This window comes from Vitis riparia, unplaced genomic scaffold (genome assembly GCF_004353265.1).
Source record: "Vitis riparia cultivar Riparia Gloire de Montpellier isolate 1030 unplaced genomic scaffold, EGFV_Vit.rip_1.0 scaffold586_pilon_pilon, whole genome shotgun sequence".
Taxonomy (NCBI): Eukaryota; Viridiplantae; Streptophyta; class Magnoliopsida; order Vitales; family Vitaceae; genus Vitis; species Vitis riparia.
The window spans coordinates 69683-90903 of record NW_023269706.1 but is presented as its reverse complement, the minus strand read 5'-3'; the positions used below and the strand labels follow the sequence as shown (position 1 = coordinate 90903).

The window sequence follows — 21221 nt, the reverse complement described above, 5'->3', positions numbered from 1 at the left end:
ATTGTCAAGATACGTAGAATATGAGCTCAGAAGCTTATTATAAAAACCTGTAATAGACGCTTTAACAGCTGCATACTCCTCTGGTCTATTCCCGTACTCATCATTAAGACACAAAATAGTATTCCTCACCCTATGCATTTGTAGCATCCCCAAGCTGAAGCCACCTCGCCCTTACCTTTGCCCCTAATTAAGATTAACACCACTATGATAGAGATAGTTGAGTTCCATCCATACATAACACCTACAAATTGATTAATGGACCAAATCCATCACTTGGTGTATGTACGATCTCCAATTCAAAAACTAAAAGGCCTGTAGTAAAGTTTCAGATCCCCTGAAGAACATTGCTTGGGCATCAGTATAATCAATTGGTAGATCAATCTTCTAATTTGAAAACCGAAAAAAGAAAAAGCTTTATTTCATAATGATGAGTGCAAGAATAAAGACAGACTGCAATTAGAGTATGTTCTAGCTCAAAATTGTGAAAAATAAAGTTCATGTCAACTAATAATAATACCAGGACTACACCAGAAGTAAAACCTCTTTATGTGTCACTGAGTACCCAGCAGTAACAGCCGCAGGTCGACTCTTCAAATCATATTTACACAAGTGATAGCTCTCCAGCAGGAATCGATCTCTTGACAAGTTTAGCCCAAGACTCATTAGTCTCATTAATTACCTTGAGGGCATAATCCTGCTTAAACAGAAAATTTATTCCCAAGTCAAAAATGAAAACATAATAGAATAGAAGATAATAAGCAGACAGGTGGATTTGTTTCCACTCCAGATTTTCTTTTTTCCAACTGAGAGGATGCCCATGAAAACTTTTCAATGCGTAGAAAAATTAAACACAAAAATAAAGCAATATGAATCTAAAAGTACCTTGTTTGCTGCCTTGTTGCCCAGACCAAACTTGTTAGCTGGTTTTCCATCAGGGATCTTATAGTCTCTAAACCAGTCTCTAATTGCAGTAAGAGTGCCCTGAACATAACAGACAGATCAGTCCCAGTATATTTTACATGGTTTTAAAAACCAGACCAGATCGGCCGGTCATGGTTCCAGTCTGGTCTGGTCAATTAGGCCAAAAAGAGGTTGAACCGGAATCAAACCGGCGAATCGGACAAACCGTCCGGTTCCCTCCGAACCGGACGGTTCAATTAATTTTATTTTTCCCCAACATCAAAACAATGCCGTTTTGACGAGTATAAAATCTCATTTTCATCCCCCCACCCCCAACCCTCGTGCGGCTGCCCTAGTTGGAGCCGCCCACTGTCACCAGCACCGAGCTGTCACTAGTTGAACATCGCTCCCCCGACGGCAAAACACCCCCACCCCATCCCGGCAGTGCTCCGCTTGCATTGCTGTAAGGGCAGTAGCTCCTTTCAATTTTATTTTTATGTTTTGTATTTAATATGCTTTTTTTTTGTTGATTATAATCTTAATATTATGTTTAATATTTAATTTTTATAATTTATTATTATTTTTAATCTTAATAATATATAAAATATATGTTTATAACGTCACTGATTCAACCGCCAGTCTGACCAATGAACCGGTAACTTTTCCGGTTTAATGATCGATCCAATTCTGAAAACATTAATATTTTACAAAAGGGACTGTAATGACAACAACTGATAACTTCAATATTGTTATGACAAAATTAAATTCTTGCCTTGTTTCGGTTTTCCCCTTCCATATTATACCTGCTTGTATGTGTGTACAAGTGCACAAGTTAATGCAAATGTGAGTGAGAAATTAAGGAAGAGAGCAGCCAATACACTAAATTGTTTACAATAAATAAACCCACTAAGAGGAGCTAAGAAGACTGTTTGGAAACATAAGATTGCTCACATTATTAGTATAAATCAGTTAAACCTGCTTTCACTTGCATGAAACATTTGAAAAATACTTCAAAGGATATTTAGATGAAATTCAAGATATGCTCATCCAAAGAGGCAAGCCTCGAATGCCCATAAATCTAGAAACAGTTTCATAAATTTTCTCTTAGGGGAAAGCAATAATATCAGGTTGAGCTATCATGTTTCACTCTATATGCTAAACAAGCATATTTGTTTAAGAACTGTGCTTTGAAGTTAGTGGAATGAAGAAGTGCCAGCATTCCTTATCTGTATGTTCAACAGAACTAAAACTGTGGGTGTATAACTTCGGTAAGCTCCAATCATCTGAAAAATACTTAAACCACTGGTCTCATGAATACCAAGAAACCAGGCTCAGGTAATACATGCAATGAGCCAGGCTGGCAATTACTAAATCCATAGATTATCACATATAAGCATAGGCTAAGCAACACAAAGTAGTAACCATTACTGTTGACCATTCTGTGTGCATTCTCTCAACGTGTATCTCATCGTTTGACCTTTAACTCATGCATTTCTATTTAAAGCTTGTCACCCCATCTAATCTAGATGGTAAAACCATTGGAACCCCCAAACAAAGAAAAGAATAAGAAAAATTCTGTGAATTTTTCATGCATACTAATCTGGAAATAAATTGACCGGGTGATTTCAAGTGAACTCTTGAGTTTATAGGAGTACATAAAGCAATTTATGCAGGCCACATGAAGACTATTAGCTACTAATTTATTGAGATTCTAAAATCAAAAGATACTATCCAACAGCTTTGCCATGACTCAAGTACCGTTGATTCAAAAAGTTCCCTCTTTCCGATTTAAATGACTGATTAAAAAGCCATTTAACAGTCACATGTCACAAATCCGGTATGGTTGGTAGTCACTCCATGATGGCTAATAGATGATATAAGCATAAAGTCAATGAATTGTTTCAATCGATAAGAATAATAACAAAATTATGTACAGAAGCTCAGATGTGATTCTAGAGAATTAGATAAAGAAATATCATATCATCTGAGGAAATAACAAATCAACAAATAGTTTGCTCTAAAAAATCCAATAAGTATATAATATTGCAGATGCCCACTAAATAAGGAATGAATTGTTGGTGAAAATACTAATCAATAGTGATCTTCTCTCAACCAGTCAACCTTTTGCTCAGATGATAAAAATCCTAATTAATGTGTGACAAATCAATCCAGATTCTCTGACAAATTTGGCATTGGTCTGTGGAGAGAGATGTGGACAGTGTATGGACAATAAGCAGACCTACCAGGAAGATTATCTAGGTTTATAGAAGCTCAACTACCATACTGTTCAATCAAACAACTAAAATTTAGTTGCATCATGCAAAAATGTGAAAGAGAACTCAACAAAGCCTCATTCCAACTATTTTGGGTCAACTACCTGAATCCTTATCCATAATTTGGTCTATTTAGGGCTGTATCTTCATGAGATATCTTATACACAATTTTTATAATCAAACAAACTGAGGCACCCAGATACTCCAAAGACAAAATGACCCATGTCCATTTTAAATCACTCCGCTTTTATCCAAAACAATATTTGCCCTAGTTTTATCAAAATTTGACTAAATACACAAATGCCATTAATTCACATCCTTCCTACTAAAGAAAATATAAATTCAATTCCTATCCAGCAAAAAGCACTCCATAACCAGTAGAATGATTATAAAATCATAGTTTCATTACAAATTACATAGTTGCTATCAATTGAAGGAACTGGAAAACACATTATACTTTATTACATTATACTCCAAACTGAACAATATTCTGACATAATTAAATAGTTTGTAGAAGAAAGAACAAAGCCATAGGAAGAAAAGACATACCGGGAAATGCTTCTCAACATCATCAACATCATTCACAAGGGAAGCCCTTGGATCATCCAATGAAATTGCAACTATTTTCCAGTCAATTCCCCCTCATCAATCATAGCTAAAGCACCCAGAGCTTGACCCTGAGATCTGGCCAATCTTTGCTCGACTTTCTCCAATCTCAACAACATCAACTACAAATTGAAGAAAATATCAATAGATATTCAATTTGTCAGCTAGTCAAGTAAAACAGCAGTCCATAAAACTATTGGGCAGTTCAAATGTTATAAACAAAGTATATAGCAGTATACCTGATCATTATCACCAAATGCCCCTTCAACTTCAGAGTTTGCTAAAGATGGTCTTCCCATGTTTGTGGAAGCAATCCATAATTCCAATTTATGTTGTAGCTGAGACAGATAGAAAATGAATTAGAAGTAATTTTAAGGAATGAAATTTTCAATAGATCTTGATCATTTGATCACAAACACATAAAAAATAAATATTGTATGAGGAATTGGAGCCAAAAACAAGTGAAATTCAATAGAGCAGGCCTACATCAAGGGTGGGTATTGAGACCCATCGTTATGCCATATATTTCTCATAAATGACATAATTTTAGTGAGTGAAAGAATAGTGGTCAATTCTTAGTCAAGACTATGGATCATGTTTAGATTAATGTAAATATTATGAATGTGTAGAATATTATACTATATTAATGAAATGGATGACCTTAGGGATGAGGAGTCCTATTTTTCTTTGACTTGATTATTGGTTATGATTCATGTACACCTGTGGTGTACCTGTGTTGTGCTCCCTATTTTAGGTGCTTATAGAATAAACTTTTGTTTAACCTATTAGAAAAAGTAAGAACAGATAAAGCCAGTTAAAGTGTTTCATGCTGTTACGTTGGGAAGTTTTTCCCCTAACTTCTCAAATTATCAGTTAACTGACAAACAAGCTGTCTACACAGCCTAACATTTTTCCTTAACCTCCACACCTCAGTTAATTAGGATTATAGAGGTGATCTAAAGCTGCAGCCTACAAATAACAGGTTAAATATTAGTTATTTCTCAAGCAGGATATTTATCATGCCTATTGTCTTCAGCCAGTTGCATAAATGAATAATCTAGGGCACAGTCATAGAGGGAGAAAAAGAACAAAAGTAATGCAGAGAAAACTCAACTATCCTGACTATTGAATCCAAAATGCTACTCTATTAAAGGCCTCAAAAAGAGGCCCTTTCTTTAGGGACAGAAGAACTGATGATGGAAGGGAATCTGGAATGAACATATCAAAAAGCAGGTCAGAGGTATCTTGCAATATGCTCATTCGAATGAACAGGATTTCACATATCTAGAGACTGGCCCATATGGGAGGTTCATCCTTGTGGAGCTCTACATCACCAAGAAAGAGACAGACATGTTGGCAAAGAGGAAGCTAGAACTCCTGTCTCTTTCTTAGGAGATTCTATTCCAAACAATCCTTGGGAGGGTATGCATTCTGCATATGCTCTTGGGCTTTGTTCTGTTTTCCTGTTTTATTTTTTGTGAAGGATCTCTCATGTTCTACATCCTTTTTGTCTCGCCTAATAATACCTTTCAGTTTCAGTTTCAGGAAAAAAAAAAAATAGAGAACACTATTGTAGACTGTGAATCAGCAGCATATGGTAGAAAAATCATGGTCAATTGATTAGATGATTGCTAGAAGATGTAGCTATGTCATTAACATGGATCAATTCCTTCCTAAAAGTTCCATATAGGAACTAGCTATTTCAAATCCCACCACATGCTATTTCCACATATACCACCATATTTGGTAGACCAATTGCACATTTTCACTAAACAGCTAACCTTAGATATCATTGCATTTGAATGATGGTAACTAAAACAAACACCTAAATATGAACAAATAAAAACTCTGCAAAAATATAAAGTGAAACAGCAAATCTTACGGATAGTATCGAAGCTTCCCTTTTTTGTATCCTGCTTTATTGGAGTGTATGGCTCATCAGTTGCAACCTCCATCTTTGCACTTGATTCTTTGGGTATTTCCGCAATAAAATTGAAAACGCCATCACCCAAGTGCAGTGGTAGATCATGCCAAGGGGAAACCTTTATTGTAAAAAAATCGTTAAGCATTGTGAGGGAAAAAATCTTTTTGTGATTAGACTACTGAACTTAGTGTTTAATGAAACAGATCAATCTTAGTTCAAATGCACAAGCTTCTAGTTTAACTTGCTAAATAAGGATTTTTGTGTCTACTTTAGTCCATTAACATCTTTGAATTTTGTTAAGAAAAATCTCTCGAAGCTGTAGAAGATTATTTGGAAGAATAATCCTCTTCTACAATTTGAGTTACGAAGATAGTGTTTTTTGTTAAAATGATCATCTATGTTCCATTGCAACTAATCCAACATTTTTTCAATAGGCAAATAAAGAGAATATATAAAAGCACCAACAGAGCTAGCTAATCAGAGTACACAGGACAATTCTAACATTTGATCTCTAGGATATGATTAGTCAATTTTTTTACTCATACATATATATTCCTAATGTAGGATTTCATAAGCACTTGTAATTATATCAATACTCTTTTTGGTGGAATGTAACAAATTGATTACGATACTAATTTTGAGTCAAACATAGAGATAGCCTTTTTAGAAGATGGAAAATAAACAGGTGAATGACAACAGTCTCTCAGTAGCTTACATGGCAATTTAGTGATCTTAATGTCAGCTTGACCCTAATCCTATATAAGGAGTAGGATAAGTTCACAAATTATATGAAGAGAGTAGTTGGACAAAAGCTAATGAAAGATGCTGAAAAACAAACAAACAACTCGTGAGATTGAACACTTAGGACCAAATTTACTGCTATTATAGTTGGAAACTTTCAAGAAACTACTCATCTAAAGAATAAGGAAGATCGATAGCTCCATGGAGAATAGCTTGTAAAATTTCTTCACATTCCATGAGATGATTTTTTTGTCAATAGCAAATATAGAAAACTTACTGCCAGGTTTAAGTCCCAATGGGGACAAAAACTTACCTATCAAAGAATAAATAAAAAAATTACTACCAAAGAGCTTAGCAAAATGGGGATGATACACATTCACTATCTATGAGATAATGCAAGGAATCACAATGTCGATATTTTATTCTATCATTCAACCAAGTCCATTAGCTGTTCACCAAGTGATGAGAGCACTCATGAAATTAGAAGATGGCACTTTAGCCAAACAGATGGATCAAAAGTCATTCCATAAATGAGAATAAAAGTGGATTTTGGCCTAGCTTCAAGAACAAAATTTGATTTTTGTCCAACACTAAAGATTGCATTTTGTGAACCACAGTTCAAATCATCCATAGATCTAGTTACATTTATGTTAGAATTGTATTGATGCAGGCCACACCTCTCTATGAAAGTTCAAACTATAGACATGACAAAGTACAAAGAACCATATTCTGATCATCAAACAACTAACAGACATAACCAAATAGGTAACAAATATCAGTCGGTTCTGTTGACGAGAGAACAACCAAACTGAGGAAAAGTTTTTTTCTTTGATGGTAAATGAAGTTTGTATCAATATAAAAAAGTACACATGACATATACAATACACCAAAGGGAAACAAGGCTTAATCAAAAACCAGCAACCGCATCCTACCAATAGCCTAAACGACTCAGTTGAGTGAGGGCCTAGAGGCATTTGTATTCTCATGACAATCCTAGATATCAAAATTTTCCTTTCCTCATTTCCCACAGACCTTAAACAGCGTTGGTTGCCAATAAAATGGAGGAAAAGAAAATTCAGAATCTCGTTATTTGTCACTTGCAGGCATGAACAGATAAAAGCAAATTAAATCATAAAAAAGTTCCGGATTCAAAATTTAAATTTCTTTCATTTTCATACATTTTTCAGAAAACAAAATTAAATAAATAAAAATTATTTAAAAAAAAAAAAAACTAAACTAAACTAAACTAAACATTAAAATGGAACATCAACGGAGAAACAGTACTGCATCTCCTTCACCAAACAAATCCAATACTTCATCTTTTGTTTATTTCTACCACACTTTCTAGCCAACCAAACTGGGCAAAAGAGAGAGCCTTTACAACATTATGTCAGAAATTAAAAACACACTAAAATGGAAAACGATCGAAGACAAAAGAAGCAATGCATCTATTCAACCAAACCAATCAAACATCGATTTTACTTTCCTATACTTTCTAGGCAACCAAACAAATGAAAACACAGGGATAAAGCAAGCGAATAACCGTTTTTCCAGACGAATCAAGGAAGAAGACTCTGTAGTCAAGAGTTTCAGGCTGTCCTTGCTCTTTGACTTGGAGCTGAGGGTTGTGGAGAGCCCTGCAAGTGAATAGCCTTTTTGAGACTGACAGTGAGACTCCATTGTTGCAGCGTAGACTGCGAACTTGAGATATCCGGTTCAAGGAGAGGAACGGATTGGCGATGACGGCGAGTCGCGCGGCGGCCATGGCTGGACCGGCTAAGAAATGGTGCGTTCTGAATCCTGATAGGCTCCGGCAGTGGTTACAGGGTGAAGTAAAGGACGGATTATGATAACAGGGCAGCCAAATGAATCTGGTCGCCTTTCTAGTCCGAGTCTGCTGTCATCTTATTTTATTATTTTATTCCTTTTTTTTTTTTTTTATGTAACAACTTTATGGCTGGTGGATGACAAAGCCTCCAGACCTACATTCTTAGGAAAATATCCATGGAAGGTCGAAAACAATTTTTGAAAAATGGTTTTTAAAAACAATTTAAAAAAATAGTTTTAGAAATAATTTTGAAAATAAATTTTTGATTTTATAAAATGAAAGTTGAAATAGTTTTTGAAAATAACTTTAAAAATTTCCTCTCAATTTTGCAAAGCAAAAGTATGTTTTGAAACCTAAAATATTTTTAACCTATTTTTAATATTTTTAAATATATTTTAAAAATAATTTTTATTCTTAATATTTTATTTTTAATTATTCTACATATTTATATAATCATTTCTTAAAATAACCATCCGAAAATAAGTAAAAATAACTAAAGATGTTATTTAAAAATATTATTTTCGATTTTTAAAATAGAAAATAGAAAACAGTTTTTAAAGGGTCTTTGTAATTTAATTTAATTTATTTTTATTTAAAGTTATATTTGGTTTATGAAAATTTAAAAGAAAAAAAAAAACAAAAAAAAAATCTTTTATTTGTTGATAATATAAAAATAAAAGTCAAGAAAAAAATCTCCTCCTCATTTTTATTCCTCAATAATTTATCTTTTTTTTCCATTATTTTTCATAGATTACTAAATAACATATATATATATATATATAATTTTTTACCTTCCCATTTCATTTATTTTTTTCTATTTTTTCTTCCAAACTTTCTATAAATCAAACATAGCATTAAAAGGAAAAAAAAAAAATCTTTAGTTGCTTTTTGTGGTTTTTGTCAAATTTTTGGGTGGGGGTGATATGCTATTTTATGGTATTTGTTTGGAGTAGAATTATGGATTTTTTAAAATAAAGCCAATATAAAAATATTTTAATTATAAATTTAGAGTACCTTTGGTATTGGTTTTATGAATTGTTTCTAGTCTTTCTAACACTTAAAATATTTTATTTTTTAAGTATTAAAAATGTTATAAATACTTCCTAAAATCATGTCGAATGTACTTTTAGAATGCATTTGACAATAATTTTAAGAAGTGTTTATAACATTTTTAAAAGTTAAAAACACTTTTTAGAATTCTTGTCAAATGCATTCTTATAATCAAAAGTATTATGAATTTAAGGGTGTGTTTGACAATAGTTTTTTGTTCTCCATAACAAAAAAACATGAAAATACATTTGGTAACCATAAACTATTTCCTATTTTCTGTTCTTAAGAACAAAAAATAAAGTGTTTACAGATAACACATTTTAGTTGTTTTTTATTTTTTTATGAGGGTTGTTTTAGAAAATAATTATACAAGCATGTAGAATGATTAAAAAAATAAAGTACTAGATATTAAAGTCATTTTTAAAACATATTTAAAAAATATTAAAAACAAGTTAAAATCATTTTAAGTTTTCAAAAAGACTTTTGTTTTACAAAACATTGAAAAACAATTTTTAAAAATTATTTTCTAGAACTGTTTTAAAAAATAATTACCAAATTGGGTTAGTTTTTATATTTATTATTATTCCTTTATTTTGGTTTTATTGTTATTCAAGTGTCTTTTCTTTTCTTGCACCCCCAAATGCCTATTCCTTATTATTATTTGATGGATATATAATTCTAAGGCTTTGTGCTTTTATAAATAGACTTTTTAAGTGTTTTATTTTTTTTCTAATTTTTTAAATTTTAAAATTATAAATTCACCCTTTAAATCTAAAAAATCTTAACTTTATTTTATGAAATTATGTTGATTAATTAGAAGGTGTTTGAGAGTACATAAATTTATTTAAATTAAATAATCTTCCAATAAGTGGATAATGTCAATAGTGATGAAATTTTTAAAAATTTTACATTTTTAATGGTAATCAATTTATCTTAATTTAATTTTTTTTCTTCTCTTGTGACTTTAATTATAAACATATGCCTATTATAAATATATCTCTCACTTGGAACTTAAATATAAAAAAATATATTTAGAGCTTATTAGACTTAGAGAAAGAAAGAGATTTGGTCGAAATGAGGATTCTTTATTAGATTTGTTATTATATACAACTGTAAGTTATTATATGTTGTTGTTACAAGAAGAATTCTATTAAAGATATTTAAAGAAAAGAATCAATTAGTTACATCACTAATACACCCCTCACAAGCTAAACGAGGGTACTAAGTGAAAGCTTGTTACACTAAAAAAGAAAACGAGAAACAGACAAAGGCTTAGTACAAATATCAGTTGTTTGCTATTCAGAGGGAATATAATGACCATCCACTTCCTTGCAAAGCACTTTCTCACGCACGAAACGAACATCAATCTCGATATGTTTATGGCATGAAAAAACAGGGTTTGAGGCTAATCCAACAGTACCAATGTTGTCACACCATAATATTAAGGATTTTTCAAGAGAAAGACCAAACTCATGAAACAAAGACCAAATCCAAATTAATTTTGTAGTAGCAGAAGCTAAAGCACGATACTCTGACTAAGTACTACTTCTTGCAACAACTCGTTGTTTCTTAAAACTCCAGTTGATTAAATTACCACCAAGAAAAACACAATAGCCACTAGTAAAACGTCTATCATCAAGACTACTGGCCAAATCTGCATCAACAAACCCTTTTAAGGAGCACTTTGGAAGCAAGATGAAACTAAAGTCCAACAGTACTCATCCCTTGAAGATATCGAAGAATCCGTTTGCAAGTAGACCAATGATTATTTGTGGGAACATGGACGAACTAATTGAGTTTATTAACTGCAAATGATATGTTAGGTTTGGTCATGGTAAGATATTGTAGAGCCATAATTGTACTTCGATAAAGAGAGGAAAGATCAAAAGACTTGCTATTATTTAATGTGGGTTTTTGATTTAGACAAATGGGATTAGAATAAGGCTTGGAAGAGTTCATGTTTGTTTTGATTAACAAATCATGAATGTACTTAGTTTGGGTAAGAACTAGGCCTGTAGAATTTGTGCATGCCTCAAAGCCAATAAAATAGTTCACCTCTCCTTGTGTCTTCAATGTAAACTGATTACCAAGATCAGTAATTACTTAGGAGATCATTGTAGAGTCATCATCTATGACCAAAATGTCATCCACATAAATAAGGACCATAAGTAATTTGCTCTGTTTCTTGCAAAAGAATAGCGAGGTATGTGAGTTAGAAACTTGAAAACCCCATTGAACTAAGAAACTCTTAAGTTTCTCATACCAAGCCTTGGGGGCTTGCTTAAGACCATACAAAGCCTTGACAAGATTGCACACATGAATAGGCTTTTCTTAATCAACAAAACCTTCTGGCTGTGCCATATAAATTATTTCTTGTAAATCTCCATTAAGAAACACGTTATTGACATCAATTTGTTGTATACTCCATTCATGAGTGACAACCAAGGTAAACACAATTCTAATGGTAGAAGGCTTGATGATGGGGTTGAAAGTTTCAAAGTAATCAACACTGAGAGTTTGTTGAAACCCTTTTGCGACAAGTCTAGCTTTAAAACAATCTACAATGCCATTTGCTTTAAATTTGGTTCTAGACACCCATTTGTTGCTCACAATATGCATATCCTAAGAAAAAGCAACTAGTGTACAGGTGTTGTTCTAAATTAAAGCATTGAACTCACTATTTATAACAAACTTCCAATGAGGATCAAATAAAGCTTGTGAGACAGTAGTAGGTTCTATAATAGAGTCACATGTTGGAATTATGGTAGCATACAATTTAGGTTTGGAAATTCCATTTTTGGATTTTGTAACCATGGGATGTGTGTTGGTTAAGAAATTAAGAGGATGAGTTGGGTAAGGAGGCTAAGCTAGTAAGTGAACAAAGACAGGAGGAGATGGTGAGAAGCAAGAACTAAGGATTCTAGATAGGAGGAGATGGTGAGAAGCAAGAACTAAGGATTCTGGAGGAGATGATGGAGAAAAAGACTAAGAGTCTGGTGCATGACTGTTGTCTTAAATGTGAGTGGAAGCTAGACTAGGATCATCCAATGGAAATACATGAAGAACCAGTTGTTGGACAGGACAAGTAAGAGAAGAAGACTGAAGGGAAAACAACTCAGAATATGGAAATTCTTGTTCATTAAAGTTGACCGTGTGAACAATGTATAAACAACCAGAGGGACTGAGACACCTATAACCCTTGTGGTAGGGACTATAACCAAGAAAAAGACATTTAGTTGATTTGTATTGAAACTTATGATTGTTATAAGGACATGAGTAAGGGAAGTATGCACATCCAAACACCTTGAGGAAGTTATAATCGGGAACATGACCAAACAGTTTTTGAAATTGAGAAATATGACCAAGTAATGGAGTTGGTAATCTATTGATGGTGAACGTTGAAGTAACAAAAGCATTCCACCAGAATTTGAATGGCAAAGAAGCATTAGCAAGTAAAGACAAACTCATTTCAACAATGTGCAAATGTTTTCTTTCAGCTTTACTATTTTGTTGGTGAGTGTGAAGACAAGGATGTCTAAATTGAATGCCTAAACAAAAGAGAATAGGTAGGAGAGATCTGTATTCACCTCCCCAATTTGTTTGAAAACAATTTATTTGCTGATTAAACTGTCTCTCTATGAAGGTATTAAACCGAACAAAGATAGTATGAGCTTCAAATTTTGCCTTTATAGGATATATCCAAGTATATTGAGTAAAGTCATCAACAAAGTGAATATAATATCGATAACCATCTATTGACAATATGTGTGAAGGTCCCCAAATATTTGAGTGAACAACTTGGAATGGATGTGTAGTCTTTGATTCAAAAGAAGAAAAACGCATTTGATGTAATTTTCCAAGTTTACAAGCAAAACAAAACTGATTTTATTAAGCTGAAATGGAATTTTTACATATTTTAGGACATGAGACAACACAAAATTACAAGAATGTCCTAACTTTTGATGCCAAACATTGACATCTGAATCACAAACTACTATATTACATGTTGTAGAATCAAATGGACATTTATTAACTTCAGAGACACAATGAGATAGCTAAACAAGAACAAAGACTTTTTGTATAGAAGACTTGAACTGTGAAGACTGTGACTATGGGAGATCAAGTTGATAGAGACCATTCCTAAGAGCGTCCTCCACCATAATTTTCTTTGAAGCCTTGTCCCTAATTAGACAATAGTCATGATAGAATTCAATCAAAACGTTATTATCTTTTGTAAATTAAGAAATACTAAGGAGATTTTTTGTAATGTGTGAAACATGTAGGATGGTATTAATGAGAAGAGGTTTGGAAGAATTTTTGCAAGGTAAAAAGGAATTTCTAACATGAGAAATAGTAAGTTTAGAACCATTACCAACCACAAGCTTTTCGTTGCCCATGTAATTTGCCTTGATATTCAGATTGTTCATATCAGTAGTGACATGGTTGGTTGCACCACTATCATCATACCACTCATGATCTGTACAGTTGGAGGTGAAAACAACATTGGTCTAGCTTGAGGAGCTAACAAAATTGATCGAATCAATACCTAAAAAGCTAATATCAAACCTTCCATAACATTTAGCAGCCACATGACCAATCTTTCCATAGATTTGACAAATTGGTTTATTGCCATGACCAAAACCACCATTGTTAGGACAAGTACAACCTCTACCACGACGACTACAAAACTGAAAGTTACCACCACGATTGACATTGTTATATTCATCAGGAAAGGATTTTGCGATAAGCGGTATTAATAGAAGGAGAAATTTGTAAATTAATAGGCAAAGAGGCCAACTAATGCTGAATTCTCATTTCATGGATCTGTAAGGCAAATTGAACCTCTTGAAGAGTAAGACCATCATTTCTTGAAGTAAGATTAACAACAATAGACTCATACTTTGGACCAAATCCAACAAGAATGTAAAGAAACGGATCTTCATTAGTAATGACTTGACCAATGGAGTTAAGGTTGTCGCCTAAACCTCGCATCTTGAGAATATACTCCTCCATAATAAGAGCTCCTATAAACTTCTATTTTGTCATCTAGGCACATTCCATCTAGGATTGCCCTTTTACATCCTTTGATGCTTTAGTGTGCAATTGTAGTAATTTACTAAGTTGTTTTTAAGCTCTTATTGATGGTCTACTGAGACTATGTCGATCACTAGTTTTTTGGATTTTCAATGAGATATTTTGGAAAGATTATGTAGATTCCAACTATGTCTGCGTGACCCTTAATTCTTAGTTTAAGACTTCATTTTTTTTTTATTGATTTATGGTATATTTGGGTTTGTTTAGAATTCTAAAACCTTAATTCTCACAAGTAAATTCATGATTTAAATTAAATAATAATTGGTCTCATTTTCTTTAAAAATATGAAATACAATAAGGGTTTGATAATGAATTGGAATGATTTTTTTTATTTTTTTTTTTAAGAATGATTTAATAAGATTCAAGTATTTTTGTTAACTTTATCATAGAAATGATAGAAATCGAGGTATTAATCAAGATTATTAAACGATTAAATTGAGAAATAATATGTTAAGGTTATTAAATATATATTCTAAGATTTCTTTTATGATAAAATAATTTTCCTTTTTTCACATCTTAGGAATCATTAATCAAAATAAAGATTTGAGTTTATTAATATATCAAAGCAATTCTCCTTTTAATACTTTATGAACTAAAAACAAAATTAAAATTTGAGTTTATTATGGCCATCTAATTCATGTCTTAAAATATAAAACTAAATGCATTATTTTTTTTTATAATAAACATGCCAAAATAATAATTATTTCTAGTATATCATGAATCATAAATAAAGTTTATATGCTATTAAAGTTCATACTTCAAAACATGAAATAAATTAATTTTCCAAATAAAAAACAATGTGCAACTTGTATGCTTTTATAAAACATTTATACTTAGCTTTCATATAATTTAAAACATGTCAAACACACCTTAAACTAACTCATGCATCAACCGTCCATCAATAGTCTCCATAGGTTGTTAGCCTAGTTTCCCCATTCCTCTCACTCATTAACCGTTTTCCCTTACTACAACTTATATCCCAATAATCCCAAAACATAATTTAACCCAACCATCACTAGTAGTCTCATCTTCCTGTTGTAACCCATTCATTTGGCTACCCAAGACCACCTCAACACACATAGTCAATCGTACTTCCCTATTATAACCATACCCACTTTTCTAGTTGCCCAAGGCATGTCAAATCAATCCCCATCAAGCTGTCTGTTCTCCTTTGCTTCAACCCACTTTTCAACTACCCAAGACCATATCAACTCAGCCCACATTAGCAGTTTGATCTCTCATACTGTAACTATCTTTTTGGCTGCCCGAGATATACTTCATTAGCCAAGTCAACTATCCCATCCCCTACTATAGCCTTATCCTTTTGGTAGTCCAATAACACACATTAACTCATCAATTTTAAACGTCAACATACAGTTCCACCTACACTTTTCTAAGCCTTTATTCTCATCAATCGTCCCATTTTCTATAACAACCCTTTCATTTGTTGCCTAAGGCACACCTTGACCTATTGTATTGAATATGGATTAGGGTGGTCGGTCTTCCACTGATTAAGTTATAGGTTTTAATGGTTGGAATTGGACTTCTTGGACATCGACATTGCATTGTAGAATCTGGTCATGGCGTTCAAGCTCGTCACTAACCCCCATGCACTGCTTCTTATTCATCTTCTACAGCTACACTACTCACGAATCCTTTTACAGTACTTTGGAAGCTTTTAAATGTCGAATTCTCGTCGTTGACGAACCTTTTTCTTTCTCATTCTTTGAATATAGTGATTTCCTTTACTAGTGAGCCTCCACAATTATCGTTTCCTATTGATCTCTATTGATGGATGCTTATCTTAAATACTATAGGCCATGCATGGCCATGCACGTTATCACCACCTTTGTTTTATTTATTTATGTGGAAATCTCATATGATTTGGGGGGTGATTTGGAGGATATTGTGGTAAAAAGATTGAGGCCCCAATTAGATCTTATATTTAGGCTAAATGTTTGATTTGATTTTTATATTTTCATATTTTGCTCTCTATGTATATGTGTGGACCCCGCATTTCGGCTCAATGCGTTTCCCACTCGATGGCGAGCTCGACTTTTATTTGAAAATTTGATTTTTATTGATTATTTGAAAATGACTTGGAGTCGCCACTTATTTTGTTTTATTTTTAAAGGGTAAACAAAATAAGAAAGAAAAACCCTAAGTGTGACTCCTTATTTTGGAAAAGGTGGTCTGCAAGAAATCGGATCGGGTTCGGGGGTCAGGTTACTTATCAGGAAGGTATGGTAAAGACCGTAGCACCCCTCTAAGCCTCTAAAGTCGGGTCTCTACTAATAAAATGAAGCTGACATGACAACCAATGAGAAAGTCAATGAATACTCAAATCGATCATGCACGTATGAGAATTAAAACAAGCATAAGGAGTGACCATGATGTGAGAAAATACGTACCTGGGTGGCAAACCAATATGCGCTATCAAGAGAGGGGGTTAATGCACAATATGATCACAACTATGTCACTTATGTCACCAAACAAGATAAAGAAAGCATCAATAGCACACATAGCCTTTCATTCAAATTCACTCTTATTTTGAAGAAAATTTATTTGATGTCGGGCCCCCACCATAGCCCGTTTATTTTGCATGAATTAATTTCGTAAATTCCATCAATTGGAATTACAAAATTAAATCCTTACTTATTTCAAAACGTTTTAAAATAAAAGAGATGTTGAAATTGTTTGCCAGAAGGAAAGACGGCAACAAAGTTTTATTAAAAATGGGATTCTTGGGTGATCCTAAAAAATCCTAAGGATGAAAGATGAGAAAATTGGAATTATTTGAAAATCAGAATTTTGAGAAAGATGTTTACAAAATGGGATTTGAGAAAACATTTTCAAAATCAAATAAAAATAAATCCCAGAATGTCACATGGTGAAAAGCATTCCACTTCCAGTCTGTTGTGCTTCTGAATTATGGAGTTCCGCAAATTCAGCTTGTAAATTCAGCTAGCTCAGTCTCCTCAAATTTTGGGTTGACTTGTGAAGCCTCTTCAACTTCTTCATGTGTTTCAGTGACTAGATTACCTTGCTCTTTCATTCGAACAGTTCCAACTTCTAGCTCCTTCATAGGCCACTGCAAATTTTGTTGACTTCCCTTCACCAGATATGCACTGCCCACAATGTCCACTTGTGAATCTGTGAAGTTACCAAATGCGAGAGACCCCATTCATTTGATTCTCAAAACCCATAAGACATACCGGGTTGCAATTTCACCTTGCTCATGCTTCTTTCCCATCTCTTGGCAACCTCATCTTTCTTGGAAATCTAGCATGTGTCTCCATCAGCACTGGGATTATTTAGATGAGATGAATCATTGAATTTCGTGGCCGCAAATCCATCCATGCCCAAGCCTGGGGAGGCGTCATACTCGCACAGACGATGTTTCCCTTCTGCCCATGTGATCTCCAGTTCAAAGCCTTCGCATTTCCTAGGAACTCCAAATCTGTTTGACCAACGGCATATGGGTAGCACTATAGGCAAAGAAGCCATAGTTTTTGGTGATGGTGGGCTCTTCCATTCAAGAGTGGTCGAATTACATTTGGGCAGTAGTTAGTGGATGGTGAGGTGGAGCAAGATGGAACATCATCAGTAATCCCAGATTGTCCTGCTCCTGTAGCACCAGTCAACAAACTGCTAGCAATGGAAAGCTAATTAGTTGCAGTCATTGGGGGAAGTCCCATATGCCCAGGCAATTCAGGCAACATGCCAGGCTGCTGCTGTTGAAGCTTTGGCTGCTAAGGTGAATGAGAGAATCGAATACTTGTCTAGCTGTTACAAAGCGCACCTTCAAGCTTTAAAACTTATATGGATCTTGCCAATGGCTTACTGAGAGTTTGATGTGCATCAATTACCCGGGCAGACGGACAGCATACTATTTTCCTTCCTCAGATTTCGAATGAACTAGATCAGGGCGCAATTTCTTCTACCACGGATGAGACTTGATCTGGACTGTTTCTAATGCTCGTGCCCAATACCAAGATCACTACCTTGGGGTTATCAACTGACTGCTATAATGCTTGCAAGGCTTGTATCAAATAGATTGGCAGTGATAGCAGCAACAAGAAGTCTATCTGGTTTCATTCTTGGAGTGGGTGTAGCCACCTGGCTATGAGGACAGATCCAAAACCACGTGGGCATCACTTCCAATTGCTTCTGGAACAGCTTAAAGTAATTCAGACTTAGAATTCTGGATATCCAAAAGCTGATTTGTACAAACTCCTGCTTTCTAGAGGGAATATACGCCTTAATGCAGTAGAGGTTTTGCCACGATTGGAAGCTGGGGAGGTGCACTGATCATCTATGTCCAAGTAGGTATCAACATTATGACGTGTGCCATCACAAGAAAGTCCACCATTTACGCTTAAGGCATTATCACCAGGAGCTTTGCAACCAAATGCATATGAAGACTCCACTTCAAGGAAGCATGATTGAAGGGCAGCAATAGCATTGTCGCATTTCAGAAGGGCATTATCACGCTCAGACATTGCAGCATTTTGTTGCATTAGTGCCTCATATCTTGGGATTGTCAATTTGCAGCTATTGTCATGAGGGTTCCACATAACTTTGTAAAGCCTCAATGTGGAGACAAGGATTTATCATTTGAGCAGTAGAAGCCGTGACAGCTGATAAAACAGGGAGGTCCTCTCGCTTGCCACTTTGTTTAAAGCGAATCAGTACAATTGGCAAAGCAAGAGTTGCATTCCAACTATAGCTGCCATCACCGTCAAAGGAAGCCCCGAAAGGGTCAAAAGGATCTTTGCCAACCACATAGCAGCCCCAATAAGACAAGAAGCAAGAGCTCTTGTCATATAATTCAGGATCCTGATGGCGTTTCAGCACCCTCCAGAGCACATCCAGCAATGGTGCCATCAATCAACAGCTGCTTCAGAGCATAATCATCCAGCAGCTGATAACTCCTGTATTCACAAGAAATGCCCCAGGCTTTATGTGCTGTAAACATTCTGCATTGGTGATTTGAATCGTTTCATTTGTTAGAGTACAATGAAGGGAAACAAGGTCACTTGCAGCTAGCTTATTTGAGAAAGCTGTAGACATTTGGTCGGGTGAAAAACTAAACATAGAAAGGCCACGATTCTAGATTCAGTTGGTGATGAACATCCCAGTGTGATTCTCCTTCAATACTTCAAACTAGGTGCTCTCAAGACTCAAATAATCATTGCGGAATCAGATATTTCATAGTCACCGCGGCACAATAGAAACTGGACAAGCCTCAGAAATCACATGTTAAGTTTCAGCTTCAAACCCATAGAAAACGGTATGAGAGAAGTTGGTAAGGAGATGGAAAGTGGTGAGAGAGAATGGATTTGATAGGTGGGGGTACAAAGTGGGTATGAAGATGGGTATGAATGGTACAGTAGGTACGAGACAAATGGGTTAGATGGAGGGTAGAATGGGTGATGTAATGATGGAAGTGAAAAGTATTGTGACCCAGGCGTTTATTCATCCTTGGAGGCACGATACCCGGGTCATGAACAGATGGATCACACTTCTTGGCCAGTTGACCAATAACTTAAAGCTATCAACAGATCAATCAAGCCTGTGTTCGCCCATATTCGTGAAGGTCCTAAAATACCTTTCACTTGCATGTTCATGTATAGGTCATCAACAAGAAAAGATGGTCAAAACATGGCAGCCACTGCTATGCTACGCAGTCCTAGGGCTGCTGCCACTACTGTTGTCATAGCAAGACCACGAGCAACTTCAAGAGGCGAACCCTTGCCTTTGACTTTAGTACCAAGACGCATGAACAGGGTAGCGTCCCTTCAGCATAACCAAAATGTCTATGAACCTTTGCATCAGATTATACCTTCCCCATTGAATTCTCTACTCTTGAACTCCACTGTAACCCTGTACCCGCAGCCTTATGAAATAGGTGTATCAGAAATCTCAAGCTTATGCTCATCCCTTTGAGAGCGCTCCGTCCATTGTGCACCATTCTGCAAGATGTCCTGTTTCCCATTCCAAAAGAGAAGCCTGATTTAACAGAGTTCACATCCAACCTGACGAAGTTTTGTGGTAAAAACATTAGTGAAGATACCAAGGTGGGCAGTTGTGAGTATGCTGGTGAAGAGTTCACTGTTAAACTTGAGTGAGGATAACTGAAGCAAGATGAACTTGAAGAAACAGAGTTACCAATTGTGGCATTTCTATAGGATTGAGGTACATAACTATGCGTTGCTGATGAGGGGTCAGGATCTAACTGTCCAGCAGCACTCACAGAACTGGCTAGCAGTGGGGTTGTTGAAAACATCATAACCTGCTTATCATGAGGAGCTTTCTGTAGACGACGGTATTAGCTATAGGATCTACTACATTCTGAACCTTCGAAGACAGCAGCAAGGAAACCACAGCTACCAGTCCAATGGCTATCTCTCTTGAGCTTCCCATTAAAGCATAAATCAGAGGCGGAACCACGCTTGTGTATAGACCATATTGAGATGCGAGGTTCACCAGAGTTGCATATCCGATGCTCTGAGGAATGCCTAAACTTGCTAGAGTTAAGCTTGCCATTAAATCGTTTCTGAACTTTGTAGTCTAGTAATTTCTTCCCCAGGTGAGAATTGGGAATAGACCATGCTAGAATGAAACAACACCTGCGGCTGTAGATCGAGTTTGCTCTGTGGAGGATGAGGAGTGCTTGCTTCCATTAGGAAATACAGTCAATTTTATTGCATTGATAATCTCATGGCATAGACCTGGCGGTTCAGGGGAAAAAATTGCCCACTCGGCCTCCTCTTTTAAGTCAGCTTTCAAGTAGCCATTCGCT

At 34.9% G+C, this 21221-nt stretch overlaps 1 pseudogene; it reads right to left on the bottom strand.

Annotated features, from left to right (window-relative positions):
- Positions 1-385: 385 nt before the first annotated feature.
- On the bottom strand, positions 386-8328 carry LOC117910092 (annotated as a pseudogene).
- Positions 8329-21221: the final 12893 nt, after the last annotated feature.